Source organism: Rana temporaria, chromosome 5 (assembly GCF_905171775.1).
Source record: "Rana temporaria chromosome 5, aRanTem1.1, whole genome shotgun sequence".
Lineage (NCBI taxonomy): Eukaryota > Metazoa > Chordata > Amphibia > Anura > Ranidae > Rana > Rana temporaria.
Genome location: NC_053493.1, coordinates 248,209,337 through 248,234,989, shown reverse-complemented (window position 1 = coordinate 248,234,989; position 25,653 = coordinate 248,209,337).

Below are 25,653 nucleotides of genomic sequence, written 5' to 3'. Positions count from 1 at the left end.
GACTGAGAAGTCGGCCCAGTCCTCCATGAACCCAAACCCCTCTGCCTTTCTGGTGTTGCTCGATGTACCGGTAGTATTCCTGAGAATAATTCAGGATGATTCTTTCGTCAAACCTCTCTCAACTATTTATAAGGTTTTTACAGCTGGCCGTACATCAAGGTTTAGATAAATTAAGGACTTCCTGGCTGACGGACCTGCCAGAGCTGGACGGCAAGGATTGGAAGGACATGTGGGAGTACCGCTATTCTTCTAGGGATCGGTTGATCCAGTTGAAAATTCTACACAGGTTCTATATGATGACCCACAGTCTCCACAGGAGACCATATAATTTGGTCCTGCCCATACCTTCAAACTTTCTAGTTGAGGGTTCTCCAGTTTATTACAATGTGATCATATATAAAATCCTGACACAAGTGTCAAGATTTTATATATAATCACATTGTCTGTTTGTATCGCATCTAAGGAGGTACAGTATATACAAAGTGCCACTTTTCTTGTATTTTTTGTATATATTATATAAGGGATGATACATCAAAAGGGCTAAGCTTGTCTTAAACACTCCGTTCCCACACACAATATATTTTCTTCAATTTATTACACAGTTATCTACTATCCCTATCCCACAACAGGCAGATGTCTGCTTCCTTGGACTGGTGGAGGCTCTGGCCCCCACCAGAGCTGTTCGTACATTGTTGGAGCTATTATTGTTTTATGCAAGAAAATCTATTGTTAATCAATGGAAGTCAAGATCTGCTCCCACATTGGGGTTTTGGAAAATGTTAGTGAATACTGTTATATTTCTCGAGGCTGCCCAAAACAATTCTACAAAGGGTGGGACAGCTGGTTGGAATCAGATGCCACTACTGTAGATCAACACGACTCTGAGGCTACTGCCAGTCTCCCCTAAAGAACTGCCTATTTTTGGCCCTGTCAGTTGTACACTGTATGGTCCCATGGCTCACTGATGTTCACTGTCTTATGCCGCGTACACACGGTCGTATTTCGTGATGAAATAAAACGATGTTTTTCATCATGAAAAAAAACGACGTTTTTCTAACTTCATCATAAAAAACGACGTTGCCCACACACCATCGTTTTCTGAAAATGCTCTAGCAAAGCGCGGTTACGTACAACACGTACGACGGCACTCTGTTCCATTCAAGCTCCCATCTCATAACTTGCTTCTGAGCATGTGCGGGTTTAAAACGTTGTTTAAAACGTCGTTTTAGCCCACACACGATCATTTTTTATGACACAAAAAACGACATTTTGAAAAACGACATAAAAAATTGAAGCATGTTCGAAAAAAAAATGTGGTAGTTTTTTAGAAGATAAGATGTGAAGCCCACACACGATAATTTTAAATGACGTTTTTAAAAACATTGTTTTATTTCATCACAAAAAACGACCGTGTGTACGCGGCATTAGGGTAGGGGAGAGGGGTCACGATCCTAAGGATACACTATTCTTTCACTTTAATTGCCCTAGCAGTCTAATAAAGGCTATAAAAAAAATGAATAATGATATTGGTACATGTACCAATATCGTAAAGAGAAAAATTGGAATGTATTTATCCCTACCTGCATCTGTATTACCCTCTTTGGATAAGAAACAACTCCAGTATGCCATTTAACTAAAATCAAGAGAAAGTGTAAAGCTCCATGCATTTATTTTAGAAGCAAAACTAATTAATAAAAGATTTCAAGATTATGTTTATCTAAACAAAATTCTGATTGTTAAAAAGCAGAAGGTACTGTAGCTAATATGAAGAGGGATTGTTTTTTTTTTTTTTAGAATTACATCAGTATTATAAAAGTTTAGTGAGTGTAACCACTTCCCGCCCGGCCTATGGCCGATTTACGTCCAGGAAGTGGTTATGAAATCCTGACAGGACGTTCTAGAACGTCCTGCAGGATTTCATGCCGCGCGCGCCCGTGGGGGCGCGCATCGCGGCGATCGGTGATGCGGGGTGTCAGTCTGACACCCTGCATCTCCGATCTCGGTAAAGAGCCTCCGGCGGAGACTCTTTACCACGTGATCAGCCGTGTCCAATCACGGCTGATCACGATGTCAACAGGAAGAGCCGTCGATGGCTCTTCCTCACTCGCGTCTGACAGACGCGAGTAGAGGATAGCCGATCGGCGGCTCTCCTGACAGGGGGGGTTAGCGCTGATTGTTTATCAGCGCAGCCCCCCCTCGGATCGCCACACTGGACCACCAGGGATGCCCACCCTGGAGCACCAGGGTGGGCAAAAAAAAAAAAATGCCAGAAAAAAAAAAAAGTCTAAAAAATAAATAAAAAAAAAAGCATAAAGAAAAAAGATGCCAGTCAGTGCCCACAAATGGGCACTGACTAGCAACCTGGCAAAAATCAGTGCTGCCACCCCAGTGTCCATCAGCGCCACCCCAGTGTCCATCAGTGCCACCCCACAGTGCCCATCCATGCCCAGTGCCCACCTATCAGTGCCCATCTGTGCCACCCATAAGTATCCATCAGTGCCGCCCATGAGTGCCCATCTGTGCCGCCTATGAGTGCCCAGTGCCGCCCATGAGTGCCCATCAGTGCCGCCTATGTGTTCCCATCAGTGCCGCCTATGTGTGCCCATCAGTGCCGCCTATGTGTGCCCATCAGTGTCGCCTATGTGTGCCCATCAGTGCCGCCTATGTGTGCCCATCAGTGTCGCATACCAGCGCCGCCAATCAGTGCCACCTCATCTGTGCCCGTCAGTACTACCTCATCGATGTCCATCAGTGCCATCTCATCGGTGCCCATTAGTGCCGCCATATCAGTGCCCGTAATTGAAAGAGAAAACTTATTTACAAAAAAATTAACAGAAAAAAATAAAAACTTATTTTTTTTTCCAAATTTTCAGCCTTTTTTTAGTTGTTGCGCAAAAAAAAGGACGCCAATTTTGTTTGGGTACAGTGTAGCATGACCGCGCAATTGCCATTCAAAGTGCGACAGTGCTGAAAGCTGAAAATTGGCTTGGGCGGGAAGCTGCGTAAGTACCTGGTATGGAAGTGGTTAAAGTTGTTACTGAATTAACTTCACAATATAAATGACTACAAAAAATACTGAACACCCGCTAGCTTACATTGAAGTGCAATATAATTTTGGGTCCTGTGCTATCTAATTTAATTTAGCCCTGGTTCACACTGGGTACGATTTGGAACGATTTGAGATGCGATTTGACATGTCAAATCGCATCTCAAATCGGCGGCAATTGTCGGCAATGGCACCGTCCTAATCAGTGCGACGCCGCATCTGCGATTTCAAAAAGTACCTGTACTACTTTTTGCGATTGCGGCAAAATCGCAGCCGCGAAATCGCGGTAAAATCGCGAATTTTACCGCGATTTTGAATTTGCAGCAGTGTGAACCTAGGCTTAAAGAACTGTATCTCCCCAAAGGTGATAGATCCACCAAGATATCAGGAAACAACATTCTATAGGTAAAGGTTTTTATGCATGTGGGAACTGTTATGCAGTAGCAAAAAACAATGTTAAAAGGAGGTAAAGTTTCACTATTACACCTCCAGGGGAGGTATGTGAGATCATACTACTCATGTAACCTATGTTTTCCAATGCCCTTATTTATGGCTTGTAAAATATGAGTAGAATGACAGGAAAATTTGATGATGGAATTAGGGAATATTTAGTATGTAATACTAGTAAAAGGTTAAAATTGCATGAAGGCATCATGTGTCATGACACTTCTCTAGATACCAAAATAGACATCACAAACATTTACAATTTTGGGCATGCATAGGGTTTAAAAGAGAAACCCAACACATTTTGGAAATCGCAGTCAGGCTTGGGAGGTTGTTACAAGCTGAGCACTAATGTTGAACACAGCATTTTTTTTTACAAATCTGTTCAAAAATTAGAAAGCAAAATAAGATACATATTCGTATACCATAGTTATTTTTAAATCCTTTGTGTTTTTTACACTTTTTTGTTAACTACGTATTACTGATTTTGTTGCAAATGGCATATTTGTTTTGATTGTGTTATACGAGCCTATATTTTAAATGTATTTTCTGGGAAATGTATTTACCTTGTTCTGTACCCTTACAGAGCCCCAGGGTTTTTCAACATGTTAAGGCCTTCTTTTTGAAAGAATTCCAGTGTTAGTAATTAATGTGAAGTGGAACACCGTGAGAAAATGGCTATCATATTTTGAACACACAAATTCCTTCAATAATTATTCACTAAAAGTTTAATTATTACAAGAGTTGTGGTTTGGAATACATGAATAAAATTACAGTAATTTGAAGGTGGACGTTAATATTAGAAAATTCCTTGGTTTATTAAACATAGTTTTTATTAGACTATATACCGAGTTGGGTAAGGAATGTTCTGCAAGATTGAACGCAAATCATTACATGAACTGTGTACATATATTTTATCGTAAAATGTCCCTAAATATATATTAAAGGAGTCTCATTCTTTACTCACCCTACTGAGTTAACGGGAGTGCCCCACAATGATGAACCAAATGCTTGAAGGCTTGCAGTTGCCACGCAATGTTTCTATAAAAAAAATCCTAGTTCAGCTGGAACCAAAGGCAAACATGTATTCAGGAGGTGACAGGATAACTTACTGAGAACTTATAAATTGCTGCACTGCCACCCTTCAAAAAGCTTTCCATCGTAGATCATTTTTTCAGAGGGTGGTAGAAACTGTAGGTGTAAAAGAGGCCTTGTCACGTTTCCCCTCCATTCCTGTTCTGGTAACATCCCAAAACTGACAATGACCCAGGTCTCCGTAGTGGAGACACAAAACAGCAATTAAAAACAGACAGGGGTTTACCCCCCCACTTTGGGTTGGAATGCAGTTTAATCTGAGTTTTTTGTAATTCCCTGCATTGTTCTAACAGAATCAGTAAAAAGACAGCAAATGTGTCTTCCGGGATCTTGTGCTATGTAGCTTTATCTTTGTTACCTGCAACACCAATTATGTTCACCGGAATTTCGTTGTCATTGTGATTAAAATAAACAGGATATCAGATAACTATTTAAAGTATAAGAAAAATAGAAAAACAGCACTCACATTGCCAACATCCGTAAATAATTTGTTAGAGAAAAAAAGGAAAAAAGGGAACCCAAAGGTGAACCCTGTTCGGACTTTAACGGCACAGAAAAACAATAGAGATATATACCGTATTTATGGGGGTATTGCGCGCTCCGGCGTATATAGCGCGCACCCCTAAAGTGGACCCGCATTCCTGTAAAAAAAACATTTTAGTACTTACAGTTTAGGTGTCTTGCGCGGCGTCCATTGGCTGCCTCGTCGGGTCCGGCGTCCGTCTGCTGGTTCGGTGGTGTCCTCCTCGTCGGGTCCGGTGTCCTTCTGCGGTGTCCTCCCCGCTCGATCCCCGCTTCCCGCGCTCAGTTTGAACTACTGCGCCGGCATATACCGAGCGCAGTACACTTGTGTATAGTCGGGCAGGCTCGGCTCCTCTCGCGGTCACGTCCTGTGCGTCCTGTACGTCCAGGACGTGACTGCGAGAGGAGTGGAGCCTGCCCAACTATACACAAGTGTACTGCGCTCGGTATATGCCGGCGCAGTAGTTCAAACTCGGCGCGGGAAGTGGGTATCGGCATATATCGCGCACCCACGATTTTGCCCTGAATTTCAGGGCAAAAAAGTGCACGGTATACGCCGATAAATACGGTAAAAATAATACATTTTAATAGAAAAAGACACATACATGAGATACAAGGACAGTGCAAACATTAAAAATCATACATATGGGTACATAATATATGATGAGAACTCGAATGCATCAACGCGTTTCGCCATTGGGTTCCTTCAGGACAAAGTTCAGGATAGAGTAGTTGCAAGAGCAAAAAAAGGGGGACTCACTATATAAAAACAGAAACATAAATTTAAAAAACAGTTATAACACATCCACCTGTCAGAACCACTTCGTTACTGGCCCATAGTCAAATGACGTCCTGTTTTTAAAGATGGATATCTCAGTAACGGCAGCAGCTGCTGCCACAACTGAGGTATCCATCTTTAGTGCCGACGGTCCTGTACACGATAACGGCGGTCTCCGCGGCGAATTCGCCGCGAGATCGCCGTTATCGGTGGCGGGAGAGGGGCCCCCCCCCTCCCGCCGCTGTTCCGCGCCCTCCGCCGCTTACCGGAGCCGTCGGTAGTGGCGGAGGGGATCGCGACCATCCGGCAGCTGAGCGGGGACGAGACTGAAGGAAAAATCTCCTTCGCCCGTCCCCATAGCTCTGCTGGGCGGAAGTGACGTCAAAACGTCAGTCCCGCCCAGCCTCTTAAAGAGACATTTTTTTTTTTTGTCATTTGAAAAAATTACATTTCCAAATTTTTTTTTTTTTTTTGCATTTAAGCCCAAATATGAGATCTGAGGTCTTTTTGACCCCAGATCTCATATTTAAGAGGACCTGTCATGCTTTTTTCTATTACAAGGGATGTTTACATTCCTTGTAATAGGAATAAAAGTGATAATTTTTTTATTTTTTTTTATTTCAGTGTTAAAAATTGTAAAATAATTAAAAATAAATGCGAAAAGCAAAAAAAATTTTTTTTAAAGCGCCCCGTCCCGACGAGCTCGCGCGTAGAAGCGAACGTATACGCGAGTAGCGCCGACATATGAAAACGGTATTCAAACCACACAAGTGAGGTATCGCCGCGATCGTTAGAGCGAGAGCAATAATTTTAGCCTTAGGCCTACTCTGTAACTCAAAAAATGCAGCCTGTAGAATTTTTTAAACGTCGCCTATCAAGATTTTTAAGGGTAAAAGTTTGACGCCATGCCACGAGCGGGCGCAATTTTTAAGCGTGACATGTTGGGTATCATTTTACTCGGCGTAACATTATCATTCACAATATATAAAAAAATTGGGCCAAATTTATTGTTGTGTTATTTTTTAATTTAAAAAAGTGAATTTTTTCCAAAAAAAGTGCGCTTGTAAGACCGCTGCGCAAATACGGTGTGACAAAAAGTATTGCAATGACTGCCATTTTATTCTCTAGGGTGTTAGAAAAAAATATATATATAATGTTTGGGGGTTTTAAGTAATATTCTAGCAAAAAAAACTGTTTTAGTCTCGTAAACACTGAATCTGAAAAACAGGCTCGGTAACGAAGTGGTTAAGTTGGACCCGATCAGACCCTCCATTCACCTCTATGGAGGCAGTTTACACCTGCCTACATCCAATCTGATCCGCTAAGAACAGACAGATTGGGTTCTGTTCCCCTTCCATCTAGTGGATCGGATCAAATGGCAGTTGGATGTAAACAGACAGGCAGTCCATTTACATCCGACTGCCCATAGAGGAGAGTGAACTGTGTCTGTATCTGCTCTGCAGATACAGACACGGAGCAGCCATCCGCCTGCTCAGCAGAGATCAGTAGACTTCCTGGCAGAGTCCGTCTCATGTGAAAGAGGCCTTATCGCAACATCAATAACAATTCTCCAAGACAGCTTTAAACCTGATTGGTGGCTGAACGAACCTTGCTACTCTTTATATGTGTTTACATCAAGATGTATGTATATTAGAGACAGCAAGTGTGTATTCCAGTATAACAAGCAGAAGCATATCAGAATCCCCAAATTGTCAACAAAACTGGCTGGAGTGGAATACTCAGCAATTCCTGCAAAAATCTGTAGCTTGAATCAGATATTGTATATGTATCTAGGTTTAATATTTAGTTTTGACTGGAGTATACTGGTAATCTACAATGTATTCATATGTGTTAAAGACCTGATTTGACCTGTTTTATATTTTTTCTAAAGCATATCAATTAGTGGTGTTTTTCTTTGTTTGCATAAAGTAATATTTATTGCTGGTGAAGATGATAATGATATTCTGTGGTCATGTTGTGCAGTGTTTGTGTGTACAGATTTACGAGTCTGTAGAATAAGGTCACTGGAAATTGGTTAACATTTTTAAACATTGCCCCATTTTCTCACATTACACTGTAGTATGAATTGACATAATATTATTATTTTTATTTTTTTTCAGTAATTTTCAGTAGCTTGGCCTTTACTGCTGAAAGTAATTTACACAATGCATAATAGTGTGAAACTGTTCATTTTATACATTAGCTATTTTAAAACTTTGATGCAATTACATACATCTGTATAGTGTTGGAAATAGTTTAAGCACCCGCTGATGGTTTTGTAGCAGTACTTCTATTTATTGGCAGGATATATTGAAGATCAAACTAAAATAAGGATAATGTTTCATCCATCTTATAACAAGCACAGCCAAGGATAGATGCAGTAAAATGTACTAGATTCTATGTCTATCTGATCTTATGCTTATTTATATATATATATATATATATATATATATATATATATATATATATATATATATATTAGGACACACTTTTCAGCAACACTTCAGCTGTGGTTAAAAAAAAAAACTTGGCTGAACTAAGTGAATATGCTTTTTTTAACCAGATTCTTTAACTTATCACAAAAACAGTAAAGCCCTGTACACACGATCAGTCCATCCGATGAGAACGGTCTGAACGACCGTTTTCATCGGTTAACTGATGAAGCTGACTGATGGTCTGATGTGCCTACACACCATCAGTTAAAAAAACGATCGAGTCCAACGCGGTGACGTAAAACAAAATGACGTGCAGAGAAAAATGAAGTTCAATGCTTCCAAGCATGCGTCGACTTGATTGTGAGCATGCGCGTGTTTGTAACCGATGCTTTTGCATACTAACCGTCGGTTTTGACCTATCGGTTAGGCGTCCATCGGTTCAATTTTAAAGCAAGTTCTACATTTTTAGACCGAAGGATAACGGACCGATGGGACCCACACACCATCGGTTTGGACCGATGAAACGGTCCTTCAGTCCGTTTCCATCGGTTTTGACCGACCGTGTGTACGCGGCCTAAGGATTTTTGGAAAATGTTTCCAATTTCTTTGTTTTTGTTTGCAGACATTACACACATCTTCACAGGCTGGTGACATTTTACAGCATAAGGATTCTGCAGAGGAGACCTTTTTTTTTTCTTCATTTTTTAAAAGAACATAACATGGGGAAAATACATGCATTAGAGAGATGTGATGAGTATTTAAAAACATGTTTTGGAATGTGCACACACATACTTTCAATGCAATGAGAAGCACATATTTCAATGTTTCTATCCAGCTGGCAAAAAAGTAACCTAATGCAACACAAAACGCATCAATAAAAGTTAAATTATTATTTAAGTTTATCTATTCAAACTTTCTTTTTTAATTCTGAAAGCTTTATTTTTCCAGGTGGAGTTTATATTTAATAATTTTGTCAGCAAAAACTTATCAGCCACCTTTGCAGTGGCTTATATGGTGCTTTAAATCCGAATAGAGATGAGATTTGGGATCACAGCTACTAGTAATGAATAACGGAAAAAAGGGGGGGGGGGACTGTGCTAAGAGAAAAATATGTATAGTGAGCAAGCTTATCAGGCCAAATAAATTGCTCTAAAATGAAAAATAATGAAAATTGATTGGAAGCATCAAACCTTCTGTAAAACAACATACAGTGGCCAAAATATGAAAAAAATGGTTGCGCTAAATCTAAGGTGATTACAAATCTAAGTGTAACCTAGTGAATAAATCAACATTTAAAATACAAAAACATGTGAATAATCCAAATGAAGCAAACTTGTGAATATATCTATTTTTTTTTTAAGGGATTTGAACCATGAATAAATGAATGAATGATCCAAAGAATATCTCTAACTATTATTTAAAATAAATCAGAGGGATTAATGGATCATATGATGAAGTGAAAAATTAATAAATAAAGTTCATAAAAATTGATCAATAATCAAATAAACAGTTCAGTGGATCAAAGTTAATAAATGTTGACATAAATTAAGGTATATCCATACACCTAATGCCCTGTACACACGATCGGTCAATCCGATGAGAACGGTCTGATGGATTTTTCCATCAGTTAACCGATGAAGCTGACTGATGGTCAGTCGTGCCTACACACCATCGGTTAAAAAAATGATCGTGTCAGAACGCGGTCACGTAAACCACGTACGACGGCACTATAAAGGGGAAGTCTAAATCCAATGGCGCCACCCTTGGGGGTGCTTTAGCTTATTTTGTGTTAGTAAAAGACGATTTGCGCTTTTCTGTCTGTTACAGCGTGATGAATGTGCTATTTCCATAATGAACGCTGGTTTTACCAGAACGGGCGCTCCCGTCCCCTAATTTAGTCTGAGCATGCGTGGATTTTTAACTGATGGACGTCTCTACAAAGCGATCGTTTTATTTTCTATTTAGGTCTAGGTATCCATTGGTTAATTTTAAAATAAGTTTCACATTTTTTAACCGATGAATAAATAACCGATGGGGCCAGGCTACACACGATCGGTTTGGTCTGATGAAAACGGTCCATCAGACCGTTCTCATCGGATTGACCAATCGTGTGTACGCGGCATGAGTGTGATAAATCCGGAGAAGCTTAAAATGAAAGACACCGTGGGCCAGATTAAGAAAGAGATACGACGGCGTATCTCCTGATACGCCGTCGTATCTCTGAGTTCGGCCGGTCGTATCTATGTGACTGATTCAGAGAATCAGTTTTGCATAGATATCCCTAAGATCCGACAGGTGTAAGGCTGCATTCACACCTAGGCGTAGGCGATTTGCGGCGTTTTTTACCGCGATTTGCCACGACAAATTGCAGCGTTTTTTACCGCGATTTGCCGCGACAAAACGCAGCGTTTTTTACCGCGATTTTCGCTGGAGGGGTGATTACACATTGTGTAATATGGCCGAAGACGCCTGAAAAAAAGGGTCAGGGACTTGTTTTGAGCTTCAGGCGTTTCGGCGTTTCGGCGTTCGGCGTTCGGCGTGGAGATGTGAACCATCTCCATAGCCGACAATGTTAAATCACCCCTCCAGCGTATTGCAGGCTGCAATAGCGGCGGGCGTCGGGTGTGAAAACGCCTAGGTGTGAATGGAGCCTAAGTGACTTACACCGTCAGATCTTAGGCTGCAATTTCAGGCTGGCCGCTAGGTGGCGCTTCCGTATTTTTACGCAAGGAATATGCAAATTAGGATTTACGCCGATTCAGAAACGAACGACCGACCGGCGCTTTTTTTTTACGTCGTTTGCGTTCGGCTTTTTCCGGCGTATAGTTACCCCTGCTATATGAGGCGTAGCTAATGTTAAGTATGGCCGTCGTTCCCGCGCCGAGTTTTGAAATGTTATGTCGTTTGCGTAAGTCGTTCGCGAATACGGCTGGACGTAATTTACGTTCACGTCGAAACCAATGACGTCCTTGCGACGTCATTTAGAGCAATGCACACTGGGATATTTTACGGACGGTGCATGCGCCGTTCAAACAAAACGTAAAAAACGTGGGGTCAACGCAAATTTGAATAAAACACGCCCCCTACATCCCCATTTGAATTACGCGGCCTTACGCCGCAACACATACGTTACGCTGCCGTAACTAAGGGCGCAAGTTCTTTCTGAATAAAGAACTTGCGCCCAAAGTTAGAGCGGCATAACGGAGATACGTTACGCGGGCCAGACAGATACGCTCGGGTATCTGAATCCGGCCCCGTGTGTCAATAGCTTCTCTTTAACATCTGAGGAGTCTTTATCCCTCTAAGGATCATATATGCACGGGTGTATGGATATACCTTTATTTATTTCAACATTTATCAAATTTGATCCACTGAACTGTTTATTTGATTATTGATCAATTTTTATGAACTTTATTTATGAACTTTTCACTTCATCATATGATCCATTAATCCCTCTGATTTATTTTAAATAATAGTTAGAGATATTCTATGGATCATTCATCCATTTATTCACAGTTCACGTCCAAAAAATGTTTTAATTCTTTAATTCACAAGTGTGCTTCATTTGGATTATTCACATGTTTCTGTATTTTAAATGTTGATTTATTCACTAGGTTACACTTAGGCCTTGTACACACGGTCGTTCCAAACCGATGAGAATGGTCCGACCGGCCATTTCCATCGGTTCATCGCTGAAGTAGCCTGACGGCCTGATATGCGTACACACCATCAGTTCAAATTCCGATCGAGTCAGAACGCGGTGACGTAAAACACACAACGTGCTGAAAAAAACTAAATTCAATGCTTCCAAGCATGCGTCGACTTGATTCTGAGCATGCGCGGGTTTTGAACCGATGCTTTTGTGTACTAACCATCGGTTTGGACCGATCGGGCAGCGGTCCATCGGTTCGATTTTAAAGCATGTTTTAAAATTTTGGACCGAAGGACAACAGACCGATGGGCCATACACACGGTCGGTTTGGACCGATGAAACTGAACCTCGGTCCATTCTCATCGGTTTGGAACGACCGTGTGTATGCGGCCTTAGATTTGTAATCGCCATAGGTTTAGCGCGACCAATTTTTTTTTCATAGTAATGAATAACATTGGTGGAAATTCACATAATATCTTTTTTTTTTAAACCCTAACCATAGCACTTGAATCCCACTGAAGTTTATGGAAGCTGAATCTTAAAGTGGATGTTAACCCAAATGTTTTTTTTTTTTTTTTTTTGCTGTCACAATGTAGATTAAAAGATTTCCTATCATCTGTGCCCAGTCTTGCCACAAAGAGTTAATTAAACTCTGAGCAATCCTATTTTATTGTTCAGTGAGATAAAACGGACTAACAGAGAAAAACCTTAGTCCGTTCTGCCCCCTTGCTTTGAGTGACAGGTTATTTACATATCTCATGCACTAGCCTGGAGACAGGAATTCTTTTTTAATTCCCACCCCCACTCCTTTTCTGAATTCATGTGGTTACCTTTCTGGATTTTGACTGGATGTTAGTGATCATAGCAGAATTCAGTAATACACAGGACAAAATGCATGTTGACAAGGGGAGTGTAGAGGAGGGTGGGGAGTCTACTGACATCACGACTCCACCCACCAAGCTCCAGACAACAGATCCACCCACAGAATCTGCAGTTTTTCAGTTCTTATAACAGACAGAGGGGAGACATTTGACAGGTAAGGATACATGCAGGAGACATGTATATCCTTATAGATCAGCACTATGGCAGTAGTTTAGAAAGGATGAGAGTGGGTTTACATCCACTTTAATATACTGTCTGACCTTTATCAAGTCCAATTTGCAACCTTCTGGTAAAAAAAAGGCAAAATTTAAAATACACCTAATCCTTTAAAGAGCATGTTAGGGGATATGTTAAACCTTCACATTGAGCCCCTGTAGGATGTTCTTCAGTGAAAGTGACATTTAAAAAAAAAAAAAAACTATCACCACAAATTGTTATCCCCACCCTGTTTATGTTTGTAAGCAAAACAGCTGAGAGATCTCAGGTGATGACATTTACCTAATATGGTCATGGCCAGATTTGGTCGATGATGTTTAATGGCATTCAGCTGCAGGCCAGGGAGCTGTCATTTGCGGAAAGGGAAATAATCTTCCATACAGGTCATGTGTTGTGTTGGTGGGTCATCAGGGCATCATTCAATCTGATTAACGATGGCTCTTCATCACTGGATGACATGATTGCTGCTGGAAGTACATTGTGTGACATTTTTTTTTTTATTACTTTTTCTATGGTATCTGTGTTTACTTACTTTGTCAATTTTTTTGGAATAAGTAACAAGGGGGGCTATAGGACAGATATCTGAGAGGCCCTTTATCTGAAAGGAGCTTCCACATTCTGATAATTCAGCTCATACCCACAGGAACAAGGATGTGGGAATGGGGTCCTTGTGGGCATCACAATTGTTGCACAGCAGGGCATAAGAGCTGTCATTTATGGTGAGTGGTCGATGGAAGTAAATCTGCAGCAGGTGAATTTTTTTCTTTTGGTGAGTCCGTGGGCACTACTCATTGTGATTGTGTGAATCTGCATCGCTGGATGCCATGATTGACTTACATTATGGACAATCTTTTTTTAGTTAAGGACTTGTCAAAAAGTGTGTGATCAATTACTATTTAAATTTTTTGTGAAAGTAGAGATACTACGTACCCCTTTCTCATTCACGTATAGGGGAGCCAGTATATGGGGAACCCTTTATTTTTAAAGAGGACTGCCAGATTCTAATAAGCTCCTTGCCCATAGACCCCTACAACTATTGAGCCAGGGTTGTGGGGAAGATGTCCCTTTCATCAGCAACATGGGGACAAGATGCTTTGCCAGGGGGGTCCCCCCTGTCCAGGTAGCTCCCTATATTGAGGGCATGTGGCCTAGAATGTTTCAGGAGGAGGCTGCATGTCCTTTCCTTCCTTTCTCTGGCCACTTGCTCTGATAAGAGACTGGAATGGAATTTGGGGGGGGCGCACTCAGTTTTTTTCTGTTTTTATATGTTTAGTCCCCCTTGACATCCATACATGACGCTCATCAAGGATAAGCGTCTGGTATGTATTTTTTAGGAGAAACCCCATGCCTAATTTTATGTAGGATCACCCATCAATATCTCTACCATATATAAACAAAGAAAGATACCGTGCTAATAAAGCAACCCTAAGAAAAAGCTGCAACTAGAAAGTGAGATACACACCAAGTAGAAACATATAAAAATAAAGTTGCGCTATGAAAAACAAATAAAAAAGGAGATAAAGTGTAACAACACATGTGACAGTGTACCAAAAATTGTGATAAATAGTTTAAAAATACTTATCACTCCACAAACAATTGACTTGATAATATATAAGTGTGAGTGAAACAATAATAGAGGCATAAAAAAAGTCCACAAGTGAAAAAATTGGATCAAGAGATGTTAGTCCACGAATCACCAAGGAAGTTGAATAGTTAACCTCCACCGTGAGAATTAAAGGCTTACCAGAAGCAAGCTATAACAAGAATGCGAAAGTAATACCTACCCCGAAAATAAGACCTAGCGTTATTTTCCAGGAGGGCTGCAATATAAGCCCTACCCTGAAAATAAGTTGAAAACGATTGTAAAATCCTAGAATCCACTCTAACAGATCCTTCCTGGTGTCTCCCTTCCAGTCAGCTCTGCAGGACCTCTGAGTTCAGTTTCTCTCTGACTTTCAAGCCCTTGGGTCGACTACCCAAGGCCACATGGCAACTTCTACAGAAGAGGGGCAGACGCCCCCCTCCCTCGGGGACCCCGCTCTCCAGCTGAAGACCCAGAGCACATGTGCCCTTTGGCATTTATACACTCACCCAGCATGCAATGATTCTTCTGTTAGGCAGAAAGACCCAAAGCTCTAGCACCTACCTAGGAGGGTGCTACACATAGTTGATCTTATTAAAGGGGAATTTTACTTTTATCACCTCGGCTTTCACCCAGTCACCCTTACCATTTAAATGTTTTCCATCCTTTCAACCTTTTTACCTCTTTTTAATATTTTTTTGTATATTTTTGCTTTTACTACTACCTGTTGTAACTTCATATCAGTTGTAAATCCTGTAAATTTAAAGATTTGTACCTGTCAATTTGCCATTCCTTGAAACACCTTATTAACCACTTTCTGATCAGCCACCATCATTATACTGCGGCAGGTCGGCAAGATCCCACGAACTGTCGCAGCTGTACGTCGGTCCTTTTAAGCGGGATAGCATGTGTCAAAAGTGTCTGTTGTGTCCACCCTAATGTTGCAGTCCCGCCAAAAAATCGCAGATTCCCGCCATTACTAGTAAAAAATAAATAATAATAAAAATGCTATAAATCTATCCCCTATTTTGTAGATGCTATAACTTTTGCGCAAACCAATCTATATACGCTTATTGTGATTTTTATTACCAAAAATATGTAGAAGAATATATATCGGCCTAAACTGAGAAAAAAATTGCTTTTTTAAATAAAAATTGGGGATATTTATTATAGCAAAAAGTACCAAATATATTTTTTTTCAAACTGTCGCTTTTTTTGTTTATAGCAAAAAAAATTGCAGCTCTATACAGCTCTATTTGTGGAAAAAAAGATCATCAATTTTGTTTAGGTGCAGCGTCGCACGTGCAATTGTCATTGTCAGTGCCGAATCGCAAAAAATGTCCCGGTCATTGAGCAGCCAATTCTTCCAGGGCTAAAGTGGTTAAACTCTATAGAAAAAAAAAAACGTTATGTACTAAAAGATAGCTGTAATGCAGTTAATCAATTTAAAGATTTAGGGCCAGATCCACAAACGAATTACACCGGCGTATCTATTGATACGCCGCGTAATTTCAAAGTTCCCACATCGTATCTTTGTTTTGTATCCACAAAACAAGATACGACTGAATGAGGGTTCGATCCGACAGGCGTACATCTTAGTACGCCGTCGGATCGTAGGTGCATATTTACTCTGGCCGCTAGGTGGCGTTTACGTCGAATTCCGCGTTGAGTATGCAAATTAGCTAGATACGGCGATCCACGAACGTATGTCCGGCCGGCGCATTTTTTTACGTCTTTTGCGTTCGGCTTTTTCCGGCGTATAGTTACCCCTGCTATATGAGGCGTATCCTATGTTAAGTATGGCCGTCGTTCCCGCGTCGAATTTTGAAAATGTTACGTCGTTTGCGTAAGTCGTTCGCGAATAGGGCTTTGCGTAGAATGACGTCACCGTCGTAAACATTGGCTTGTTCCGGTTTAATTTCGAGCATGCGCACTGGGATACCCCCACGGACGGCGCATGCGCAGTTGAAAAAAAACGTCATTTACGTCGGGTCACGACGTATTAACATAAAACACGCCCCCATCACATCCATTTGAATTGCGCGCCCTTACGCCGCCAAAGTTACACTATCCCGCCGTAACTTACGGCGCGCATTCTTTGAGGATACAAAAAGAAAATTAAGTTACGGCGGCGTAGTGTAAAAGAGATACGCTACGCCCGACAGAAACTTGCGCCAGGGTACGTGGATCTGGCCCTAAGTGATTCTATCTTTAAACGGCCCCTGCTCGCCCCTGGTGCCGACGCGCGTGCCCGGTGGATGTGATCACCGCCGGGCACCCGCGATTGCTCATTACAGAGCGAGAACCAGGAGCTGTGTGTGTAAACACACAGCTGCCGGTCCTGTCAGGGGGAGAAATGACTGTTCGTCTGTTCATACAATGTATGAAAAGAGATCTGTCATTTCCCCTAGTCAGTCCCACCCCCTTCAGTTAGAACACACCTAGGGAACATAATTAACCCCTTCCTCACCCCCTAGTGTTAACCCCTTCCCTGCCAGTGGCATTTTTACAGTAATCAATGCATTTTTATAGCACTGATCGCTATAAAAATGCCAATGGTCCCAAAAATGTGTCAATAGTGTCCGAAGTGTCCACCATAAGGTCGCAGTACCGATAAAAATCACTGATCGCCGCCATTATTAGTAAAAAAAAAATATTAATAAAAATGACATAAAACTATCCCCTATTTTCTAGACGCTATAATTTTTCTGCAAACCAATCAATAAACGCTTATTGCATTTTCTTTTACCAAAAATATGTAGAAGAATACGTATCTGCCTAAACTGAGGACTTTTTTTTTTATATATATATATTTTTGGGGATATTTATTATAGCAAAAAGTAAAAAATACTCATTTTTTTTCAAAATTTACGCTCTATTTTTGTTTATAGCGCAAAAAATAAAAACCGCAGAGGTGATCAAATACCACCAAAAGAAAGCTCTATTTGTGGGAAAAAAGGGACGTCAATTTTGTTTGGGAGCCACGTCGCACGACCGCGCAATTGTCAGTTAAAGCGACGCAGTGCCGAATCGCAAAAAGTGACCCGGTCATTGGCCAGCAAAATGGTCCAGGGCTAAAGTGGTTAAAAAAAGTAAGTCCATCTGATTCAAGCAATAAAAGCTAGTTTTAAAATTATTTTTTAAGAGACATTTACATTTCAGTGAAAAACATCTTTGCAGGTGGGATGAATAAGATTTGACAATATACTGTGGGTGTAGAACCAAACCTCAATTTACATTTGGACTTTTGAGGTACAGTACCACTCAAGAATGAGTACATATCACTTAGTAGTAGTAAAATCACTTGTTTTTTTATTATATTATTGTATAAAATCAACACTAAACATTAAAAGGTTATAGGCTGATACATCATTGTTATCTGTTATGCACACTTGTATGCATAGTGTTAGCCTAACACTATTGCCTAAATATAGGCTATTTTTCATCTCTACATCATAAGTATACAGTCAATCTGTGTATTAAATAGTTACAGAAAATGGTAGGCTGATAGCCCCTCACTAACGCGTTTCACAGATGTACTATGCTTCATCAAGATTTCCAAAGAACACTCCTATACCAATAATGCAAAGTACATACTTAAAGTACATACTTAACAGTTTGGTAGTAACTCTGTGGTGTCTGCCTAAGGAGTGATTTTGAAAGTGGTTCTATTTCTAATACAAAGAAAGACACATGTCACTACAAAACTGTTAGAGCCGGTTCACACTGGGGCGGCACGACTTCGGGGGCGACTCGGCCAGGCGACCTGAAGACGACTTCTAAGGCGAATTGCAAAATGACTTCTGTATAGAAGTCAATGCAAATCGCCCCGAGTCGCCCCCGAAGTCGTACAAGAACCTTTTTCTAAGTCGGAGCTCCTATTAGAACGGTTCTATTGACTACAATGGGACGCGACTTGTCAGGCGGCTGTGTCGCCTGACGAGTCGCCCCAGTGTGAACCGGGTCTAACGTATGTGCTTTGTATTATTAATAAATAAACAAGTGATTTTGCGTATGTATTTATCCCCGAGTGGTACCTGAAGTATGAATATAAATTGGGGTTTAGTTTGAAATGAGTATATGTATGCGTTACTAGATGTGCCCTTATCTGTCTATATAGGTATATCAGTGTTATAGATATATAGCTGGATTCACGTAGGGCTGCGTATTTTTGAGCCGGCGTAGCGTATCGTATTTACGCTAAGCCGCCGTAAGTCAGAGAGGCAAGTGCTGTATTCACAAAGCACTTGCCTCCTAAGTTATGACGGCGTAGCGTAAATGGGCCGGCGTAAGCACGCCTAATTCAAATTGTGAAGAGGTAGTTGTGTTTTATGTAAATAAACCATGACCCGACGTGATTGACGTTTTTAACGAACGTCGCATGCACCGTCCGTGGACATATCCCAGTGTGCATTGCTCCAAAGTACGCCGCAAGGACTTATTGGTTTCGACGTGAACGTAAATTACGTCCAGCCCCATTCACGGACGACTTACGCAAACGACGTAAAATTTTCTAAATTCGACGCGGGAACGACGTCCATACTTAACATTGGCTAGGCCAGCTTTTTGTTGGACTAACTTTACGCCTGAAAACGCCTTACGTAAACAGCGTGGCTTTACTGCAACGGGCAAGCGTACGTTCGTGAATAGGCGTATCTCGCTGATTTACGCATTCTAGGCATAAATCAGCGTTCACGCCCCTAGCGCCCGGCGGAACTAGACAGCTAAGATACGACGGCGCAGGCAGTCGTATCTTAGCTACATTTAAGTATATCTCAATTTAAGAATACACTTAAATGTACGACGGCGCAGATTCAGAGTTACGACGGCGTATCTACTGATACGCCGGCTTAACTTTTTCTGAATCTAGCTAATAATGTATTTTTTTGAAGGCATAGCTAATCTATTTATTATATTACGTATATATGTTCACACAGTTTGAAAAATGTATTAGCGTAATAAATATAGCTAAATAGTTGATGTACCTACAATTACTGACAAAAGCATGACAATAAAAGAAAGTTTGACTTTCAAAGAGCCGTACTTGCCCATGCTTCATTACATCTGGCATTGTATCAGCAGAAGCCATGAATAAACTCCAAATACCAAAGTTGTGTTTAGCACATTTCACTTTTTCCCTTTTGGCCGAGGGGGTCTCTAGGAAGTCAAAAATCTCAGCTCGCTTGCAAATTGATTTACACATACTGAGATTTCCAGCAAAAATGTTTCATGCTTTGTCAGTATGACACCAAGGAAGCACATGTTAGAATCTCCTGTGTACCAGCGATTGTTTTCTTACAAGGAGCCTTTCCTGCGGCATGCAGTGATTTAAAGAATGATTGGCAGAAAGTATAGCTTTGAATAAATGAATAACAAACATATGTTCCACTTCTTTGCTCTAAGAGCAGCAGCAGTCATGTTTTAGATAAGGCACTTGCAGAGCAGCACCTGTGGTTTGTCGGATATTTTTCCGAGTCCCAACAAGGCTAACTAACAGCAAACTGACCAAAGTGAAGTAAGCCCTTGCTTAAATTAGTGTTATCCAAATAATTCAATCCACTATGCTGCAGAATGTTCATTTCTCTCTCTTACACTGCCATCTACTGGTTGTGTTTAAAAATAATATTTAATTGTATACATAAGCCAAATTTCATCTTTTTCTTGTGTTTTGGATACGAAATGGTTGTTAAATATGTAACACAGTCAGACAATAAAAAATACATGTGTTATAGGACTTACAAATAAATATAAAGTCAACTCTATTGGTGTATCTAACCCTAAGCTGAAATAGTTTAAAGCTGAACTCCAAGTAGATATTAAAGACAGAGGGCCAGATTCATCAAGGGGATACGACGGCGGATCTCCTGATCCGCCGCTGTATCTCTGAGATCCGACGGTCGGATCTATGCGACTGATTCATAAGAATCAGTTCCGCATAGATCTCCCTTAGATCCGACTGGTGTAAGTGACTTACACCAGTCGGATCTTAGGCTGCAATCTACCGCCGGCCGCTAGGTGTCGTCGCAGCTTTTTACACGTCGGATATGCAAATGAGGAGAACCGCTGATTCAAGACCGAACGCCGGCCCCCCGTTTTTTATTTTACATCGTTTGCGTTCGGCTTTTTCCGGCGGATAGTTACCCCTGCTATATGAGGGGTAGCTAATGTTAAGTATGGCCGTCGTTCCCGTGCCGAGATTCAAATTTTTACATCGTTTGCGTAAGTCGATCGGGAATACGGATGGCCGGAATTTACGTAGCCGCCGAAAACATTGACGTCCTAGCAACGTCATTTGGAGCATGCGCACTGGCAAATTTCGCCGGCGACGCATGCGCAGTTAAATCGGCGCGGGAACGCGCCTGATTTAAATTGTACACTCTCCCTAGCCGCGGAATTTGAATTCCGCCGGGGGAGTTACGATCCGACGGTGCAATTTTCGAGGTAAGTGCTTGGTGAATCATGCACTAGCCTCGCAAAATTGGACCGGCGGATCGTAAATCAGATAGATTACGTGGATCTAAAGATCCGCTAATCTATCTGAATCTACCCCACAGATTCATGCACCTCTGTATTCATTAATGCATCACTTAATTCATTTTTAAATATAAGCAGTGTAATTACTTGAATTAGGTGTCAGTCTTTTCTGACTAAGTCTGCCCCTACTGCCACCCTTTCTATTCATATAAGCTGTAGTATAGCTTTCATGAATGTCAAGTGCTCTATGAATGAAGGAGCACCACCTTTTATTCATCTGCCCATTCTTCATTTATAGAGTGCTTTACATTCATGGAAACGTTAGTATAGCTTCTATGAATGGAGGAGGGGATCGGTAAGGTCACGCATAGTTAGCAGTGCACCAGGGTTGTCAATCCCCCATTACTTTTTTACTGACAAAACATGGATATGACAGAACACATTTTTTTTTACTGATAACCTAAAATATGTCTAAAACTTTGATAACAAGTGAAGACAATCAATATTTAATCACCTCCTACTGGCTTATATTGTAATGGGCCCATTAAAAAAATATTGTGGAGTTGAAGTTTTATTTGCCTTCCCTGCTCCCCCTTTCCCATTCCTCATCAGAATGCTAATCACATTTTTAAATAATGCTATTCCATTTTTAGATACCCTATTTTTGACCCAGTGATGTCATCATTGGGACTCTGTGCTACTATATGTAATGCAGGCAGACCATGGCAGGTGGGAAGAGCCAGCAAGTCCCTGAAATCATTACAGCACCATGCCTCAGTACTCCTCTCAAGACCCTTCTATCCTGATACAAACAGGAGGCTGGCTCTTTGGAGGAATTATGCAAATATTAAAATCATTACAGCACAATGCCTCAGTACTCCTCTCAAGACCCCTCTATCCTGATACAAACAGGAGGCTGAGTCTTTGGAGGAATTATGTAAATAAAGTCATGGCTAAAATTGTTGGCAGCCCAGAGATTTTTCCAGAAAATCAAGTATTTCTCACAGAAAAGTATTTCAGTAACACGTTTTGCTATTCACATGTTTATTCCCTTTGTGTGTATTGGAACAAAACAAAAAAAGGGAGAAAAAAAGCAAATTGGACATAATGTCACACAAATTCTTGGCAGCCTTTCAAAATTGTGAATAAATAGGATTGTTTCATGCATGAGATGCTCCTTTAAACTTACCTGGGGCAAGTAACAGGTGTGGGCAATATAAAAATCACACCTGAAAGCAGACCATCGGTTAAAAAAAAGCCAACTTGTTTTAAATTTAGTAAAAGGGGTGAAATTCCGCGCCAAATCAATATAAAATAACAATAATTAAAATTAAAAACAGCTGCTCCTCTTAAACAATACTGAATTGTAATGGTTGAAAAAATAGATAGAGGGCGCTAAACCACAAAAAAATATATATGGTGATTTAAAGATAAATATAGAACAATAAAGTGGAATAAATACCAATATAGTGTAGTAAATACAAAATCAATACATTTACAGATAACTCTGTGTCATAGGTGAACCCAATAAATTTACAGATGTCTCTGTGTCATAGGTAAAACCAATGACAAAAAAAGTCCCAATACTGTGCATAAATAGACAATGAAATCTTCTTATTTTGCCGTGAAAAAAGTATAGAGTGCCACCACCACACTTTTATCTTCTTTACACCCAAGGTATGTTGAAAATTAAATGCTCTTACCAGAACGAGTTGACTACTTTAGTTAAAAAGATAGTCACATAGACTTGAGCAGGATTGTGCCTGCACACATGATGATATGAAAAAGATGTGTAAACCTCATCTCCAGGCGTTCCAATTAGGATATATGAAAAAAAAAGAGGAGAATCCAATAGCGTAATATTGCTTTATTTAAAACATCAATAAAAACAAAGGAAAGCCAAATGGCCTCTTACTGTAAAAGTGCTTACCCGGCACTGGGGCTGCAGACGTTTTCACCGCCAATCTGTGGTTTGACTATCGGTTACAGGGATAGACGCCACCGCCGTAGCGTTACCACAAGTTCCCAGCTGTCAGCTCACAGGATGGGAAGGACGTCACGTGACCAGGTACCGCCTCCGACTTACTTTTCGTTGGATGAACGTCTTCAGGGGGGCGTCCCCCTAAAGACGTTTATCCAACGAAACGTACGTCGGAGGCGGTACCTGTCCCAGGAGGACCCCACTGCTGACACAGAGACATAAAAAAGCAAGACTACAGTTTGCCAAAATGTACTTGAGTAAGCCAAAATCCTTCTAGAAAACGTCTTGTGAACAGATGAGACCAGGATAGAGCTTTTTGGTAAAGCACATCATTCTACTGTTTACCGAAAATGGAATGAGGCCTACAAAGTAAAGAACACAGTATTTATAAAGAAATATGGTAGAGGTTCAATGAGGTTTTGGGGTTGTTTTGCTGCCTCTGGCACTGGGTGCCTTAAATGTGTGCAAGGCATTATGAAATCTGAGGATTACCAAAGGATTTTGGGTCGCATTGTAGAGCCCAGTGTCAGAAAGCTGGGTTTGCGTCTGATGCCGCCTACACACAGTCGTTTTTTGTGATGAAAAAAAAAGGCATTTTTTCTCATGAAAAAAAACGACGTTTTTCAAACTTCATTTTAAAAAACGATGTTGCCTACACACCATAGTTTTTTCTAAATGCTCTAGCAAAGCGCGGTTACGTTCAGCACGTACGGCGGCACTCTGTTCCATTCAAGCTCACTTCCTAACTTGCTTCTGAGCATGCGCGGGTTTAAAAACATTGTTTTAAACGTCGTTTTAGCTACACGCGGTGATTTTTTATGACACAAAAAACGACGTTTTGAAAAACGACATAAAAAATTGAAGCATGCTCGAATTTTTTTTGGTAGTTTTTCAGAAGACATAAAACAACGTTTTCCCCAAACAGGCATTTTAAATGACGTTTTGAAAAATTTCGTTTTTTTTTCATCACAAAAAACGACCGTGTGTACGCGGCATGAAATCTTGGGTCTTCCAGCATGACAATGACCCCAAACATATGTCAAAAAGCACCCAGAAATGGATGGCAACAAAGCACTAGAGAGTTCTAAAGTGGCCAGCAATGAGTCCAGATCTAAATCCCATTGAACACCTGTGGAGAGATCTTAACCACTTGACAACCGGGCCTATTTTGGCACTTCTCTCCTTCATGTAAAAATCTCATTTTTTTTGCTAGAAAATTCATCAGAACCCCCAAACATTATATATTTTCTTTTAGCAGACACCCTAGGGAATACAATGGCGGTCATTGCAACTTTTTTTCTCACACAGTATTTGCGCAATAATTTTTCAAACGCCTTTTTTTTTTTTTTTTAAACGGTTTCATGAATTAAAAAATAACAAAACAGTAAAGTTAGCCCAATTTTTTATATAATGTGAAAGATGATGTTACGCTTAGTAAATAGATACCTAACATGTCACGCTTTAAAATTGCGCACACTCATGAAATGGCGCCAAACTTCGGTACTTAAAAATCTCCATAGGCGACGCTTTAATTTTTTTTACAGGTTACTATTTTCAAGTTACAGAGGAGGTCTAGAATTGTTGCACACACTGTAACGCACGCGACGATACCTCACATGTGGGGTTTGAACAGCGTTTACATATGTGAGCGGGACTTGCATGCGTGTTCGCTTCTGAGTGCGAGCTACCGGGGATTGTATTTTTATTTTACTTCATTTTTTTTTTTATCACTTTTATTCCTATTACAAGGAATGTAAACATCCCTTGTAATAGGAATCACTGTGACAGGTCCTCTTTATGGAGAGATGTGGGGTCAATAAGACCCCATATCTCTCCTCCAGGCTTTCACGAAAATTCACGATCTAATGCCGACAGCCGCGATTGCGGCTTTGTTTACTTGCGGGTACCGGGCGTGACGTCATGACCTCCGACGGTCATAGAGATGACTGGTGACCATCTGGTCATCAGTCATCTCTATGCTTCCCAGCCAGCGCTGGCTGATTCTCTCTCCGGGCCCCCGATGGCACGAGAGAGCCTGGAGAAGCACCGAATTGCGGCGGGAAGGGGGGATGTCCCCTCCTGCTGCCTATAAGAACGATAAAGCGGTGGAACTGTCACTTTGATCATTCTTATTGTGCAGAGAATCGGCGACTGAAGACGGTGATATCTGAATGATGCCTGTAGCTGCAGGCATCATTCAGATATCACCACACAAATTCAAAGACATCCATGGACGTCCTCAGTCGGCAAGTGGTTAATATTGCTGTTGTGAAAAGGTGCCCTTCCAATAAGAGAGACCTGGAGCAGTTTGCAAAGGAAGAGTGGTCCAAAATTCCGGGTGAGAGGTGTAAGAAGCTTATTGATGGTTATAGGAAGCAACAGATTTCAGGAATTTTTTCCAAAGGGTGTGCAAACAATAATTAAGTTAAGAATTTTGACCAGCCCATTTTTGGATTTTTATGTGACATTATGTCCAATTTTCTTTTTTTCCTCCCTTTTTTGTTTTGTTCCAATAAACACAAAAGGAATAAACATGTGTATGGCAA